This window comes from Numida meleagris, chromosome Z (assembly GCF_002078875.1).
Source record: "Numida meleagris isolate 19003 breed g44 Domestic line chromosome Z, NumMel1.0, whole genome shotgun sequence".
Taxonomy (NCBI): domain Eukaryota; kingdom Metazoa; phylum Chordata; class Aves; order Galliformes; family Numididae; genus Numida; species Numida meleagris.
Genome location: NC_034438.1, coordinates 21237124 through 21251542, shown reverse-complemented (window position 1 = coordinate 21251542; position 14419 = coordinate 21237124).

Here is a 14419-nt window from a genome sequence, read left to right as displayed (position 1 = left end):
CTCAACTTTAGCAAGGCCTTTGTCACTGCATCCCATAACACTCTCATAAACAAACTGATGAAGTACAGACTAGATGAATAGGCCATTAGGTGGACTGAAAACTGTCTGAACTGCTGTGCTGAAAAGATTTTGATCAATGGCACAAAGTCCAACCAGAAATGAATCTATAATAATGTACCCTATGTGTCAGCACTGGGTCCAATATTGTTGAATATCTTCATTAACAGCCTGGATAGTGTGACAGAGCACCCTCAGTTTGCAGATGATGTGTAGCTGAGAGGAGCAGCTGATACACTCAGATACCTGCTGCCATTCAGAGGGACCTCAACAGACTGGAGAAATAGACTGGCAAATATCTCATGTTGTTGAACAAAGGGAATTTCAAAGTCCAGCACCTGGGGAGGAATAATCTCATGCACCAGTACATGCTGGGGACTAACTGACTGGAAATCCAAAAAAGGAAATGGAAATCCTGTTGAACAAGTTTAACATGAGCAAGCAGTGCATCCTTGTTGCAAAGAAGGGCTTTCTTAGGAAGAGCATCACCAGTAGGTTCTTCCCTTCTACCCAGAACTCGTGAGGCCACATCTGGAATCCCGTGTCCTGTACTCTCCACCGCTGGAGGCATCTTAACAGTGTGAATAAATAACATATTGGAGAGCGTGAACAGGATAGAGCCAGACTTTTCTCACTTGTGCCCAGTGACAAGACAAGAGGCAAGGAGCACAAACTGAAATACAGGAAGCTCCATTTAAACATTAAAAACTTCATTTTACTGTGAAGGTTGTTGAATGTGGGAACTGGCTGCCTAGATTCTCCATTTTTGGAGGTATTCAAAACCTGACTGGACGTGGCCCTGAGTAACCTGCTGTAGTTGAACCACTTTGAGCAGGGTGCCGTAGGACTGGGTGATCTTCAGAAATCCCTTCCAGCCTCAGCAATTCTTAAGGATAAAAGGTGCTCTCCTGAGCTGAATTCCCTTTATCATTCTTGCTTGATAAGAAATTCAGAAGAATACTTTTCACTAAGGTTTCTATAATAACAGAAATGTTCTTAAATAATCTCAGGAAATCTTTGAATATCCATGCCTATAGTCCATGTCAGTCGACTTAAAACAGTGAGTTGAATGGTTTGTTCTTTCAGTATTATTTTACTTATATTCTTCCTTACAAGATCTTTGAACGATTCATTGATGTTTTTCATAATCATATGCCTTCTTAAAAGAGAAAGAATCTAACAGTCTTTAGTTCTTACACTCATTGCCAAAACTGTTGATTAGAGACAGCCAGCAATGCCTTACTCAAATACAAATTGGATAGGATTTGAAGCAATGTGATTCAAAAGCAAGATAGGTGTTACTAGTTCAAATAGCAGGGCAAACATGAACAGTTTCTTTTTTTTATTTTTTTTCTGTTCAGTGCTTGGCCTCCACCAAGATGTGATTTATTACACACTGCTTTTCTGCAGGAAAAGCCAAGTTCTCAGTTGCTTAGTTAATGTTGTAGTAAACAATGTTTGGAATTGCTCAGTAAACCACATGAAGTAATACTTTGCATTGGCAAGCAGAAAACACAGCTGCATATCAAGCTTATTATTGTCAACCCAAGTACAACTGTACAGTGGTCTACATAGAGCTCTGTCTGAAAAACATTAGGTGGGTACTAGAAAACCTCAACAAATTTGCATCACTGCCAGCAAAAACAGATGATCTCAGAGGTTTTTATCCGTCAAAGCATTTGTCTGTATGTCAAATTGCTATTTCTACTCGTCATAATATTTTTCTGAATTAGTAGTTTTGTGTGACATTATAACTACTGTTACTCATTTGACTTATTACAATGCCCAATTAGACAAAGAAAAATGATTCACAGGTACATTGTTTAGGGAAGAACTGCACAGGTAGCCATAGGGTGGCTGTGTGACTGATACTCCTTTCAATGGGCATTTTGTGGCTGAGTTTGGGTGTTTTAGTGTATGCTGTTTACACATCAGCACACATAAATACTTGTGCAGGATGCTAACAATACATTCTTTGTTCTGTTTTTCAGTCTGACTTCCATAGTTTTGCAATTATGCACAGAACTCAGGAAAAAGCCAACAGTCTTCAGGGGAAAATAATGTTCAAAGATTAAAATAACCATTGTATAACACAGTTTGAATTTAAGGAACTTCTAACCTGTTATTGAGACTTCAACAAATGCTTGAGTGAATGGTACAAATGCTTAAAATGCCATCATCATCTAGCCAAGGCTAGCACCTTTGTTTCTCATTAAAGCATGTAAGTTGTGTATTCATTACCTTTTTCTTTTTTAAAGATAGTGAATTTTTGTGTTTAATTTTTATATTTCAAGAGATCCAAATAAAGGTGTATAAATAAATAAATTCATGAGCAATACTAGAATGACACTAAAAACCAGAGTATTTTCACTGCCTTTGCTGCTTAGGTTGTTTCCATAAACATTAACTTCACATCATTTGTATCACCACACAACCAATATCCCAAGGTTTTGCACAGATAGGGGATACAGAACAAAGGAAACAAACCTATCACTTACAAGATAGATTTTACAGAAAACAAACTCTTGATTCTAAGAAATAATCCATAATCTACTCGAGCTGCAGTCTCAAAAAATGAAATAAAAATGCATTTAACAACAGATGAGAACAATTTCGTATTCCTGTCCAGCAACATCGTAGAAAGAGGTTTTTCCAGCATATTTCTCCCCACCATCCTCAGATGAAACTTGAGCTAGAACTCTTAAAATTGCACACATTAATGGACAACCTCAGCATAATCAGTGTTAGCAGCTGAAACCTTTTCAAACATCCTCCCTCTGCTTGGCAGTCATCTATATAAAACAGCAATGGAAAACTGAAACAGCTGTGACATTTCTGCACCTGCTTTGTATCTCTATTATGGAAAACACATCTCCACCCTTTACAGACTGAAAATGAGCACAAACAGGTGAAAGATTTGAGAACAAACTGCAGTCAGTTTCAGGCTAGCATTTCTTCAGTCACTCCTTAGTCTAGTATTTGTTTTCATCACAGCGCTGGATTACAGAAACACGTTTTCCTCAAGAGGGCTTTTTAGAAAATCTTCTAGGATAAAAAATTCCACATATCAATTTTCCAGGTTTCTACTAAACTTTCAATGAATGTATTTTTTAAATTAATTGCTGTCATAGTATACATTGGCTTGGTAATTTGGATCATTTTTGTATGATCTTTGGACAATCACCAACGGCATGAAGTTTAGCAGGAGCAACTGGATTCTGCACTGGGGACAGGACAACTCTGGCTATGTGTTCAGACTCAGTGGTGAGAGGCTGGAGAGGAGGAGCCACACGGAGAGGTATCTGGGGCTCTGGTTGATGGCAAGTTGAACATGAGCCAGCAGTGTGCCCTGGCAGCCCAAAGGGCCAGCTGTACCCTGGTGGCACCAGGCCCAACACTGCCAGCAGGTGAGGGAGGGGTTGTCCCGCTCTGCTCTGCGTGAACTCACTTCCAGCACTGGGTGGCCTTTGGGTGCCACAATATAAGGACAGAAAACTGCTAGAGAATGTCCAAAGGAGGGCTGCTGCGAAGATGGGGGACACACGTAGAAGGTCCCTGGGTGTGCTCAGCTTAGCTCAGCTCAGCCCAGCCCAGCCCAGCCCAGCCCAGCTCAGCAGAGCTGAGGGGAGGCCTCATGGCGGCTGCAGCTCCTCACAGGGAGCGGAGGGGCAGCGCTGAGCTCTGCTCTCTGGGGATGGCGACAGGGCCCGAGGGAACGGCGTGGAGGTGTGTCAGGGGAGGGGCAAGTGGGCGTTAGGGACAGGGTCTGCACCAGAAGGTGGTCGGGTACTGGAACAGGGTACTATCACCACTGGCCTCATAAATTGCTTTAGCAAGTAAGTATTTAATTTATAACTTTTCCTAGAAAGTTGTATACAATATACACTATTGCAGAACAACTTGAGTTCAGTACTAATGTTGAAAATCTTTCAATGTTTTAATGTCTTAAGATGCCTTAAAATTAGTATATCAGTATCAAGAGAATAATAATTTATACTATAAAATGATCTACTGCAAACTACTTACTACAGAATCAGCCCCACTATTCAGATGAACAAGTGTATATTCATGGCTTTTTTAAATTAAAATGCAATTGAACAAAAATGTAAGTTTTCTCTGTTTGGAAGCCTTGCATAATATTTTCTAGTCTGTGCAAGTTTCAACACCAACCCCATCAGTCATTTCCTGATACAGTTAGTAAATGAAAAAATTGACATTATTATTTCACTTTTTTTCCAGCTCATAATAGTATGTCGGGTAACCAGCTGCTAAAATTTGTCTCAATATTTGTTGGAAAACCTTACTTTTTCAGTTTAGGAGCCAAAGTTTTCAATTGAAGTACTTCTGGCAGAAACATTCTCAGCAGAAACACCTTTTCCATATTGTCATGGTTTTATGATTTTCGGTTATTGGTACTCCACATCATAACATCATGTAATGAATGTACCTGGTTCTCAGAAGAGAAGGACTACTACATTCCCCACGGTACTTTGCTCCTCTGTTACCATTTTCCAGCTGGAGGGAAAAGATAAAAGCTCACAGTATAAAAACTTGCAGATCATGAGACCTCGTCCCTTTTTCCGCCGTCTCTCGTCTTGGCAGCACCTCGCTCTCCAGCCGTCTTATCGTCGGTAGTAGAGTAAGGCCTACCTTGATTTTGGGACATTCTCTCTCTCTGTATTGGATTTATCAGCTTAAATTGTAATTATATTGTATTATAGTGTGTTGTTTTGCATTCCGATATCTTATTTAGTAAATTAGTTTGTTTCTCCTCAGATTGTTGCCGCTGTTCTTTGCTCTCAGGGCCATCTCCTTACCCTTTCCCCTTTTCCCGGGGCGTGGGCCCGTGGGTCTCCTGTCCCCTTTGTCACAGAATCGGGCCGAACACCCGTAAACCGTTGACACATATTGAAAACCAGTTGCTGATTATTCTATTGTGAGAGAAAGCTGTTGCAAACAATGATCAATCACATATGCTAAAATGTTATGATGTTAGGAGCCTGGGCATAATACTTTCAAATCACATGTTTTGCCAGTGCATATTTATAACTCATTAGAAAGCTTTTTCCTCCTTTTTTGTTGTGGCAATTCTTTTTTTTTTTTTTTCTTTCCTTCAAAGTCTAAATCATCCGTATTAGGAATTGAAAGAGATTGTGGTTTTTTTTCTGTATAGAGAATCTGGTCCTTCTGCTATCAGTTTCTCTGTTAAGAAATATTCCTTAGGAAGTTTATCCAAACATGCCAGACGTTCTACATGTCTGACAAACAAGATTGAATCTTCTGTCATGGTTTTTTCAAAAATTTGGATGATACTGAAGCATAAATAGTTTATCAATTTGCAGTGCCTAACTGCCTCATGAAATGTTTAAGTGCAGAGCCATGTTCCCCTTTGTGTTATGCAACTGCATGAAAAAATGTTACAAACTACTGTTATTGGAAATATAATTTCTTAATGCTCAAAAGTTTAGGCCATGCAGAATAACTGTGTCATTTCAGTAACAAAAACTTCAACATGTTCTAGACCATCTTAGGACTATTGCCATCCAAGTCACATCATATTTGTTCTGTTGCATCTTCTTACTGCAACTTTAAGACTTTTAATGAGGAATTTCAATAAATGTTTTGTTGAAAATATCCTTACTCAGCCATTATGAGACAGCAGCTACACATTAACTGAATATTTTATAGCTCACTAAGTCTATCCATAGCTATGTAGCAGATTTTCTCCTAAATAACTGCGGCCTACTTTACAAATGTGCAAAGTCCTTCACAGAGTATTTCTGAAGCAGTCCAAAATATGTAGGTTGTAACATTTGACTCTCATTTTCTCCTCTTTTAGCCAAAATAGCTTTTTCTACACTTAATTCTTATCCATAACACATAGCATTATCTGAAATTACAGTACAGAAATACATACAATGATCTTGTAGACAGTACCAGAAAAATCAGACACAAGAACGCAGAGACGGAAATTAGATGATACCACACTTGAAACGAGGCTGTTAGAAAGTGGCAAAAGAGGGGGACTCATAGAATCTTGGAATCGAAAAATCGTTTGAGTTGGAAGGGACCATTAAAAGTCATCTAGTCCAAGTCCCCTGCAATTAACAGGGACAGCTACAGATCAGGTTGCACAGAGCCCCATGGGGCCTGACCTTAATGTCTTCAGGGATTGGGCATTCACCACCTCTCCGGGCAATGTGTTCCAGTGCCTCACCACCCTCACTGTAAAAGACTTCTTCCTTATATCCAGTCTAAATCTCTCCTCTTTTAGTTTGAAACCATTTCCCCTTGTTCTGTCACCACAAACCCTGCTAAACAGTCTGTGCCCTTCCTTCTCATACTCCCCCTTTAGATACTGAAAGGCTACTCTCAGGTCTCCCTGGAGCCTTCTCTTCTCCAGGCTGAACAGCCCCAGCTCTCTCAGCATGTCCTTGTAGGAGAGCTATTTTATCCCTTCAGTCATTTTTGTGGCTCTCTTCTGGACACGATCCACCAAGTCTATGTCTCTCCTGTACTGAGGACTCCACATCTGGACGCAGTACTCCAGGTGAGGCCTCACCAGTGCAGAGCAGAGGGGTGGGATCACCTCCCTCCCCCTGCTGGCCACGCTTCTTTTGATGCAGCCAGGATCCAGTTGTCTTTCTGGGCTGCAAGGGCACATTGCTGGCTCATGTCCAGTTTGCCATCCACCAGTACCTCCAAGCCCTTTTCGGCAAGGCTGTGCCTTACATCCCATCCTTACACCCCCCAGTTTGTACTGATCATGGTGGTTGCTACGACCCAGGTGCAATACCTTGCACTTGGCTTTGTTGAACCTCATGAAGTTCAACTGGGCCCACTGCTGGAGCCTGTCTAGGTATCTCTGGATGGTAACCCATCCCTTGGATGTGTCAGTTGTACCACAGAGCTTGGTGTCATCCACAAACTTGCTGAGAATGCACTCAATCATACTGTTGATATTATTGATGAAGATATTAAAGAGCATGTGAACTCTTGCGAACTCTCAGACTAACTTGAGGTAGCTGCTGCCACAGAGTTTTGAGCCTGTGAAAGATTTATTGAGGATGGTCAGCTGCACTTCACCTTGGTTGCCTGGGGCCTATGTTGCAGCCACCCTGCTTTTGGAGGGTGAAGCACCCACCTTGAAGCTGCTGCTCTGCAAGACCTGGGCCAAGAGCATGGCCAGCAGATCCAGCAGTTCATGCAGGTGTGAAGGAAGGTTCTTCATCTCAATGGTGGTGATGCACCAAAGGGCATACTCCCCAACAGGTGCTGGGGGATAGAGAGCAGCATGGGGTCAATGAGCTAGCCTCCTCAAGACTCCCACTGAGAGGGAAGGGGGTGAGAAGGAGAGGGAGACTTGCACCGTGCTTCAGCAACTCGTTGCAGAGCCGTCAGCAACAGGGGTTTTTGTATCCATGACTGTGGGACCCTCTGTGAGGACTACTGGTTGGTTGGAGAGATGGGATAAGTGGCAATGGTGAAAGATGTTGTAACTCTCAAGATTCACATAGTCAAGTACTCAGATAATCTCTTCCCATCACATTTAAAAATATGTCAAGTCTAGAAGCTAAAAATCTTTTCACTATTGGTATTTCTTAGCAGAAACTTGCTGTGTACCTCTCCAGTTTAATTTGAAATGTGCAGTTACTGAATGGGGAATATGGGTAGCAAAGATGAACTAGTGATGTCATGTGAAATGTGTTATGAAATTCATTTTTGTCAGTTTCAGTGGCTTTTTTTCTTAGCTCATCATTATATAAGCTTCCTCTTGTTGCCAACAGTCAGTTTTCTATAGTCGCAAATCTTCATAACTGTAAGAAGAATCAGATGGAATCATGTCACAGAAAATTAAATCACATATTTTATTGCTTATTTGTTGAGGATGAATAAGAATGTGAATTAAAAAACAGTGGGCTCCCAAGCCTAGAAGCAATTGCTTTGTAGAAATGATTATATCCACTTGATCCAATATACTGGAAACCACTCTGCTCAGTGAAGCAGTAGCATTCAGTGTTTCAGGAAACAGTCTTAAAACATAAGGAACTTTCATATTTCAGAATGTCAAATGTCGGGGGTCACACAGGTAGGGCTGATGGTTGGCTTGGCTGAGAAGGGATCTTCATCTAGAGCTTAGGGGAAAAAGTTGTGTGGACGCGAAAAACAAGGTCAGGCAGCATGGGAGGATAACAAAGATACTATTCACCACTGTAGGGAGAACATTTGTCCAGCCAAAACTCAGTCAGAATTGAAGCTGGCCAGTAGTGTGGGGATAACATAAAAGGCATTTTAAAGTATGTTAAAAGCAGAAGGAGGACCAGAGGTAACAGTGGTCTGTTACTTGATGAGGTTGGTCACCTCACAAACAGGGATGCAGACAAAGAAAAGATGTTTAATTCTTCTTCGCCTCAGTAGTACTGATGATGCACTCTGGGACAATCAGAGCCCTGAGCTGGAGGACTGTGAGTGCAAGAATTATAAACTCTGCCAACTGTGAACTTGTGATAGGTTTGCTACTCTAGCTGGTAAGTCTACAGGCCCTGGGATGGGATTCATCCCAGGGTACCCAAAGAGATGGCTGACATTATCATGAGACCTCTCTCAATTATTTTTCCATGGTTTTGGCAATCTGGAGAGATCCCAGTCGACTAGAGGCTGGCAAATGTTGCCCCAGTTTTCTAGAAGGGTAAGAAAGAAGACCCTGGTAATTACCACCCTGTCAACCTCACTGCAGTATGTGGCAAAATTGTGAAGATTATTCTGGGACTTACTGAAAAGCACCTGAAGGTCAACACAGCCGTTGGTCACAGCCAACATAGGTTTATGATGCAGAAGTCCTGTTTAACAAATTTAATCTCCCTTTATGACCAGGTTGCCCACCTAGTTGACTAGGGAAAGCCAGCTGATGTATCTTTTTGCATTTCAGCAAAGCTTTCCGTACTGTTTCTCACAGTATCCTTCTGGACAAAATGTTCAGTCTCCACCTAGGCAAAAACAGTGTGAGGAGTGAACAACTGGCTGACCTCAAAGTTTTCTACTAAATGGAGGACATAAAACTATTATTAGAGAGTGTCCAAAGGAGGGCTGCAAAGCTGGTGAATGACCTGGAGGACAAGATGCATGAGGAGCGGCTGCGGCCCCTGGGTGTGCTCAGCCCAGAGCAGAAGAGCTGAGGGGAGGCCTCATGGCGGCTGCAGCTCCTCACAGGGAGCAGAGGGGCCGCGCTGAGCTCTGCTCTCTGTGACAGCGACAGGGCCCGAGGGAACGGCATGGAGCTGTGTCAGGGGAGGGGCAAGTGGGGGTTAGGGACAGGGTCTGCACCAGAGGGCGGTCGAGCCCTGGAACCAGCTTATTTGGTTTATTCATTGCTGACCAATGTGAACATTAACACGTTTCTCAGCAGGAATGAGAATATACGATAAATCACAGAATCGCCAACAGTCGAGGTTGGCAGAGACCTCTAGAGGCCGCCTGCTCCAAGCCCTGCTCCACGGGGACGCCTAGGGCAGTGTTCCTAGGTGGGCTTCCAAGATCTCTCGTAAAGAAACTTCAGCGCTGTCCCCCTTACCCTGATTTTCAGACAAAACCGGTTTGCGCCTATTGCTTTGCTGCGGAAATGGCCACAACCGAAAAGAGCCCAGCTCTGTCTTCTTAGGATCCTCCTTTCAAGTATTTATAGACATTGTAAGATTGCCACTGTTTAGTTAGACTGAATAGTGGGTAAAGTGAGTAAAGTAAGTAAAGACAAATCCAGTTTTTCCAAAATGACCTCCTGTGACATTAAGTAAGGTTTTCTTTTGCATGTGTACTGCTGTAAAGCAGAACTTGATCTTCATCTGGCGTTAGCCAGTTACTCAAGTAAGAGGTGTTTTTTGTCTTGTGCTGGAAGTAGCTTAGAAATTTACAGGTATATCCTCTTGGGAAGAGTGGGAGAGGAAAAAAAAAAAAGGAAAATAATTCAGTGCTTGTATAATCTGAACTTCCCCCATGAAGCAGAGGCACTTCTGTCTAGCATTATTTGATACAGTTGCATGTAGATCAACTCTTACAGAGAAAGTATAAAACGCTCTATAGGGTCAAACCAAATTTAAGAAAGCAATAAAAAAAAATTAAAATTGTTTATAAGCAATCTAAATTAGACAAATCGTGATTACTGTAACATATTTTTTCATCTTAGTGGTTAGATTCTTAGATCTTCATTTTCCCAAAGAACGAAGGCCTTAACTGTGGTTTTCTTTGTAATTATTTTTCAGAAGGTATTTTGTTCTAATTGTAAAAATATTTCTTAAAGGGCAGATATATCCTTTCAAATGGAAAACTCTATTAGGTTCTTCTGTCAGTCTTTAATTTTTCGGAACAATTGATCTGCTCTGAGGAACTCAAAACCTTTTAAATTGACTTATTCAGGTGGGTCTTGGGGAAAGATAGTTCTCGAAGGCAGAAAAGCAGAAAGGGTTTGAAGCCATAACGTGAAAAATGCTTCCTAAAGTCAGCTCTTCCCCAAATGAATGGCAAAGGATGAACATAAAAAGGTTTTGAGAAAGAGATTTCTTATCTATCTGTTTGTTTTCAAATATGTGCAACATGGAAAATCTCTAGAAATAATTGTGGGGTTAAATGGGATGGGTGGTGCCTGCGAGCACCAAGGGAGGAATCGGGGAGTCACGGCAGGTGGTGCCTGCAAGCACCTGGGAGGAGCAGGGGGGGTCACGGGTACATGGGGCAGTCGCGTGTATGGGTGTAAGTAGCCTTGTTGCGCAGCATTAAATTGGCATTTCGGCGCTACATACTGTGTATGTGTCCCGTATGCCCCTGCACACAGAGGTGCGGACGGAAGGGAAGCCTTAGTACATCGTTGTAGACAACAGTTGGTGACCCTGACGTGATAAGACGGAGCGCAGAGAGGCGCTCGGAGTGCAGGGGCGCTTGGAGCGCAGGGGCGCTCAACAGCGTACTACAGTATGTCTTCATCGCTGGAGCAGATGGTGAGCATGCTGAAGGGGATGGCAGCGCAGGCAGGCTGCGAAGTGCATAAAAAGGACTTAATGCTGCTGTTTAAATGGATTTTGTGGCGTGGTCTGGCGACTGACCCTTCTCATTGTTAGAATAAGGGCATCCTTGATAAAGTGGGGGAGGAGTTATTCGGGGGGGCATGCGAAGGGGATAAGGAGACACAGAAACTGCTACCTGCATATGGTTCGCTCGTTAAACTCTTTCAGATGGTTAAGACAGAGAGAGAAGTCTGGCAAGCAGCATACGTGCTGTTGCATTCGGACTCGGGGAAGAAAGGGGAAGATAAGGGGAAGACGGAGACAGAGGGGGTTGAATCAGAGATAAAAACCTCAGAAAATGCCTCGATAACAGAGGGGAATAGTTGCGATGAGAACGATCTGGGAGGTACTAAAGAAAAGAAGGGAGGAGGAATTCCTGGTGAGGGGCAAACTGTTGTTTTGTGGCTCCTCTGTATGTACCTGGGGGTGCCATGCCTTCGGCGCCGCCCCTGGGGTATATGTGGTGGGGTCACGATCTGTCGGGTGGGGTGTGGGGGATTACTGCTGGGGGCATGGTCCGTTTCCCTGGCGCCCCTTCAGGAAACGGGCCATCGAAAGAAAAAGAGAAGTGGACCCCACTGTTCGCAGTTCCACCCCCATATAACACTCAGGAGGTGCTGGCTGAGTTGAAAGCACTGGAGTGGGTTCAAACTCCCTCGACTTCATCGTCCTCGGACTCCTCATTGTCTGACTTGGAGGACTATCAGGGCAGGGAGGACTCTGATGCAAGGGATCTAAGGGAAGTGCGTAAGGCTATGAAGAGGGCGACTGGGAAGAAAAAGAGGACCCCAGAGAAGGTTAAATGGGTGGGATTTCAGCTTCCGGGGTCTAGGAAAGCAGTGGAACGATGGATGGTGAAAGCGAAGCAATGTGTTCTTGAGGATTGCACTTTTTCACCTCAAGATGCTCCTAGTCAGTTGTGCTACCCAGTTTTAGCCCATGCAGGTGGGCACAGGGAATGGCAGCCATTAGATTTCAAGTTGCTATTGCAGTTAAAACGGGCCGTTTCCAAGGGGGGGTATCATGGGTCCGGCTGCCTAAATGTTTCTGGACATGATTAGCATGAGTGGGCCACTTATTTTTGATTGGAGACAATGTGCTCGAGCTTGTTTGACCCCCGCCCAAGTGCCCGTTTGGGAGACTCTCCTCCGAGACGAGGCGGAGCGGCAATTATTACAGGCTCAGGATGATGCAAATCACCCACTACACGGAGCCCAAATAGAGATGCTTATAGGGCAGGGGCCTTGGTTGGCTCCTCAGGATCAGGTCGGGCTGCCTGTAGCAGTGCTGATGACAGCTGCAAGCATAGGGAGGAGTGCGTTTGAAAAAATGCGTTCAATTCTTTTGGGTTCGCCAAGCTATCTTCATATAAGGCAAAAACAAGGAGAACACTTTGGCTTTTTTGCTAACAGAGTGCAAGCGGCAATTGCTGCAAGCGCACTCCCTGCTGAAGCTCAGGATGCAGTCTTGTGAGAATGTCTGCGCTCTGGGGCTTTGCCAGCATTCAGGGCAGCGCTTGCGGCCTTGCCTGGTTCTGCAAGTGTGGGGGAGTTAATACAAAGAGGCTGTGAACTGACTCGTGCTGAGGAGGTACAGCCACTGACTGCAGCACTTCAAGCCTTTGCTTTGCAACAGCAAGGTCAAGGCAGCTGTTTCACATGTGGGAGGCTGGGACACAGAGCTAAGGATTGCAGAACCGAGAGGGCTGCAAGAAGCAAAACTCCTTTGAAATGCTGGGTGTGTGGGGGCTCCCACATGGCTCGTCAATGCCCACACAGACATCAGGGGGGAGTCGGGAAACCACCTGGCCGGGACAACACAGGAGTCCGAGTCCTGGCCTCAAGCCTGGACCCCAGGAGCCAAGGTTCCAGCGCGAGCATGGGGAGCCCCATGTCTCGGTTCAGATCAGGAACACGATTAAAAACAAAAGCAGGGAAACTGGGAGCATCCTCAGTATCCACTGTGCTGCTCGCAATGCCAGCGACACAGGGCATCTGGGTTGCGGGTACGGGAGCTTTAGAACAGGGATATGAAATACTTCCACAGAGAATCAAAAGTGATTCAGCTGAGGTGCACTCATTACACAGCATGGATCAAGATCACCCCCCCTCTCCCCCTAGTCAATCTCACTTTTGGGTTAAGTCGAAGCCCACAACTAAAAGTCAGGATTTGCATTCAGGGTTTACTGAGCCCCTCCCCTCCAGTCATCTCAACCACCTTTTTACTTGATTCTGGAGCTGACATCACGACTATCCCAGAGCAGGTTTGGCCGTGCAAATGGCCAGTTGAACCCACTGTGTGACTAGTGGGAGGTGTGGGTGGTACTACTGCTGGGCAAACAGATCTTCTGAAAGGGGATACGGATTTGGCGGCTCCTCGAGAATTATCAGCAAGACATCAGCGTCTATTGTCTCATTTTTTTGAACATTTCCAGCAGGGCGCCTTGCAGCGTTGGGATGCTACTCAAGGCATCCAAGCACATTTGCTGGTACAGCCCGCGGGGGCCACAATCATACTTTACCAGGGGGAGGTTGGGTGGGCCTTGTTATTCGGTTACGTTGCAACTCCCCGTGTGGCATTACCTCAGTGGGGTGTTCTGTTAGGTCAGGCCATCCAATGGGCACGTGATAAGGTGCTTGTCATTGCAGGGACGAAGCCCCAAGCAATCACGGTTGAGCTTGGCCCCACGTTGCTTACACAGTTGCCTCTTTGATTGTACAAACAGCCCTGGCAGATTATCCAGGTGTAATTACTAATTCCCCTCGCACGCATTACACCGATCTGTTACAGTTAGTTACTATCTTACCTGTGCTTCCTTTAGCTGAGAGTCCACTACAAGGTATTACAGCCTTTACTGATGCCGCTGGAAAAACGCAGCGGTATGCAGCGGCCTGGTTTAACCAAGGCATGTGGTGTTCTGAAGTTAGAGAAGATAAGACTCGCTCGGTACAATTGGAGCTCTTGCCTGCCCGATGGGTTAAGCTGGCACCCGTAGTATTCCTAGCACCAGCAAGAGCACAGGACCCCCATCCTGTACTGCCCAAAGAGAACACAGCTCTCCCCAGCACCAGCAGCGCTCAAGGCATCCGACTGATCATATCCCTCTCACAACAGCGTGCGGGAAGAATGGTGACGGTGACAATGGTTCTGCTTCTGTTTGGTGGCAGTGCAAAAGCTACTGGACAGTACGCTCAAGGATCGTATCAATATATACTGGTGGGGTGGTTTGGGACAGGGTTGGCATAAGACACTGGAATGCTGAAACTACTGCACGTCGGTGCAAAATCTCGGAAGCGCTCAAACAAGTT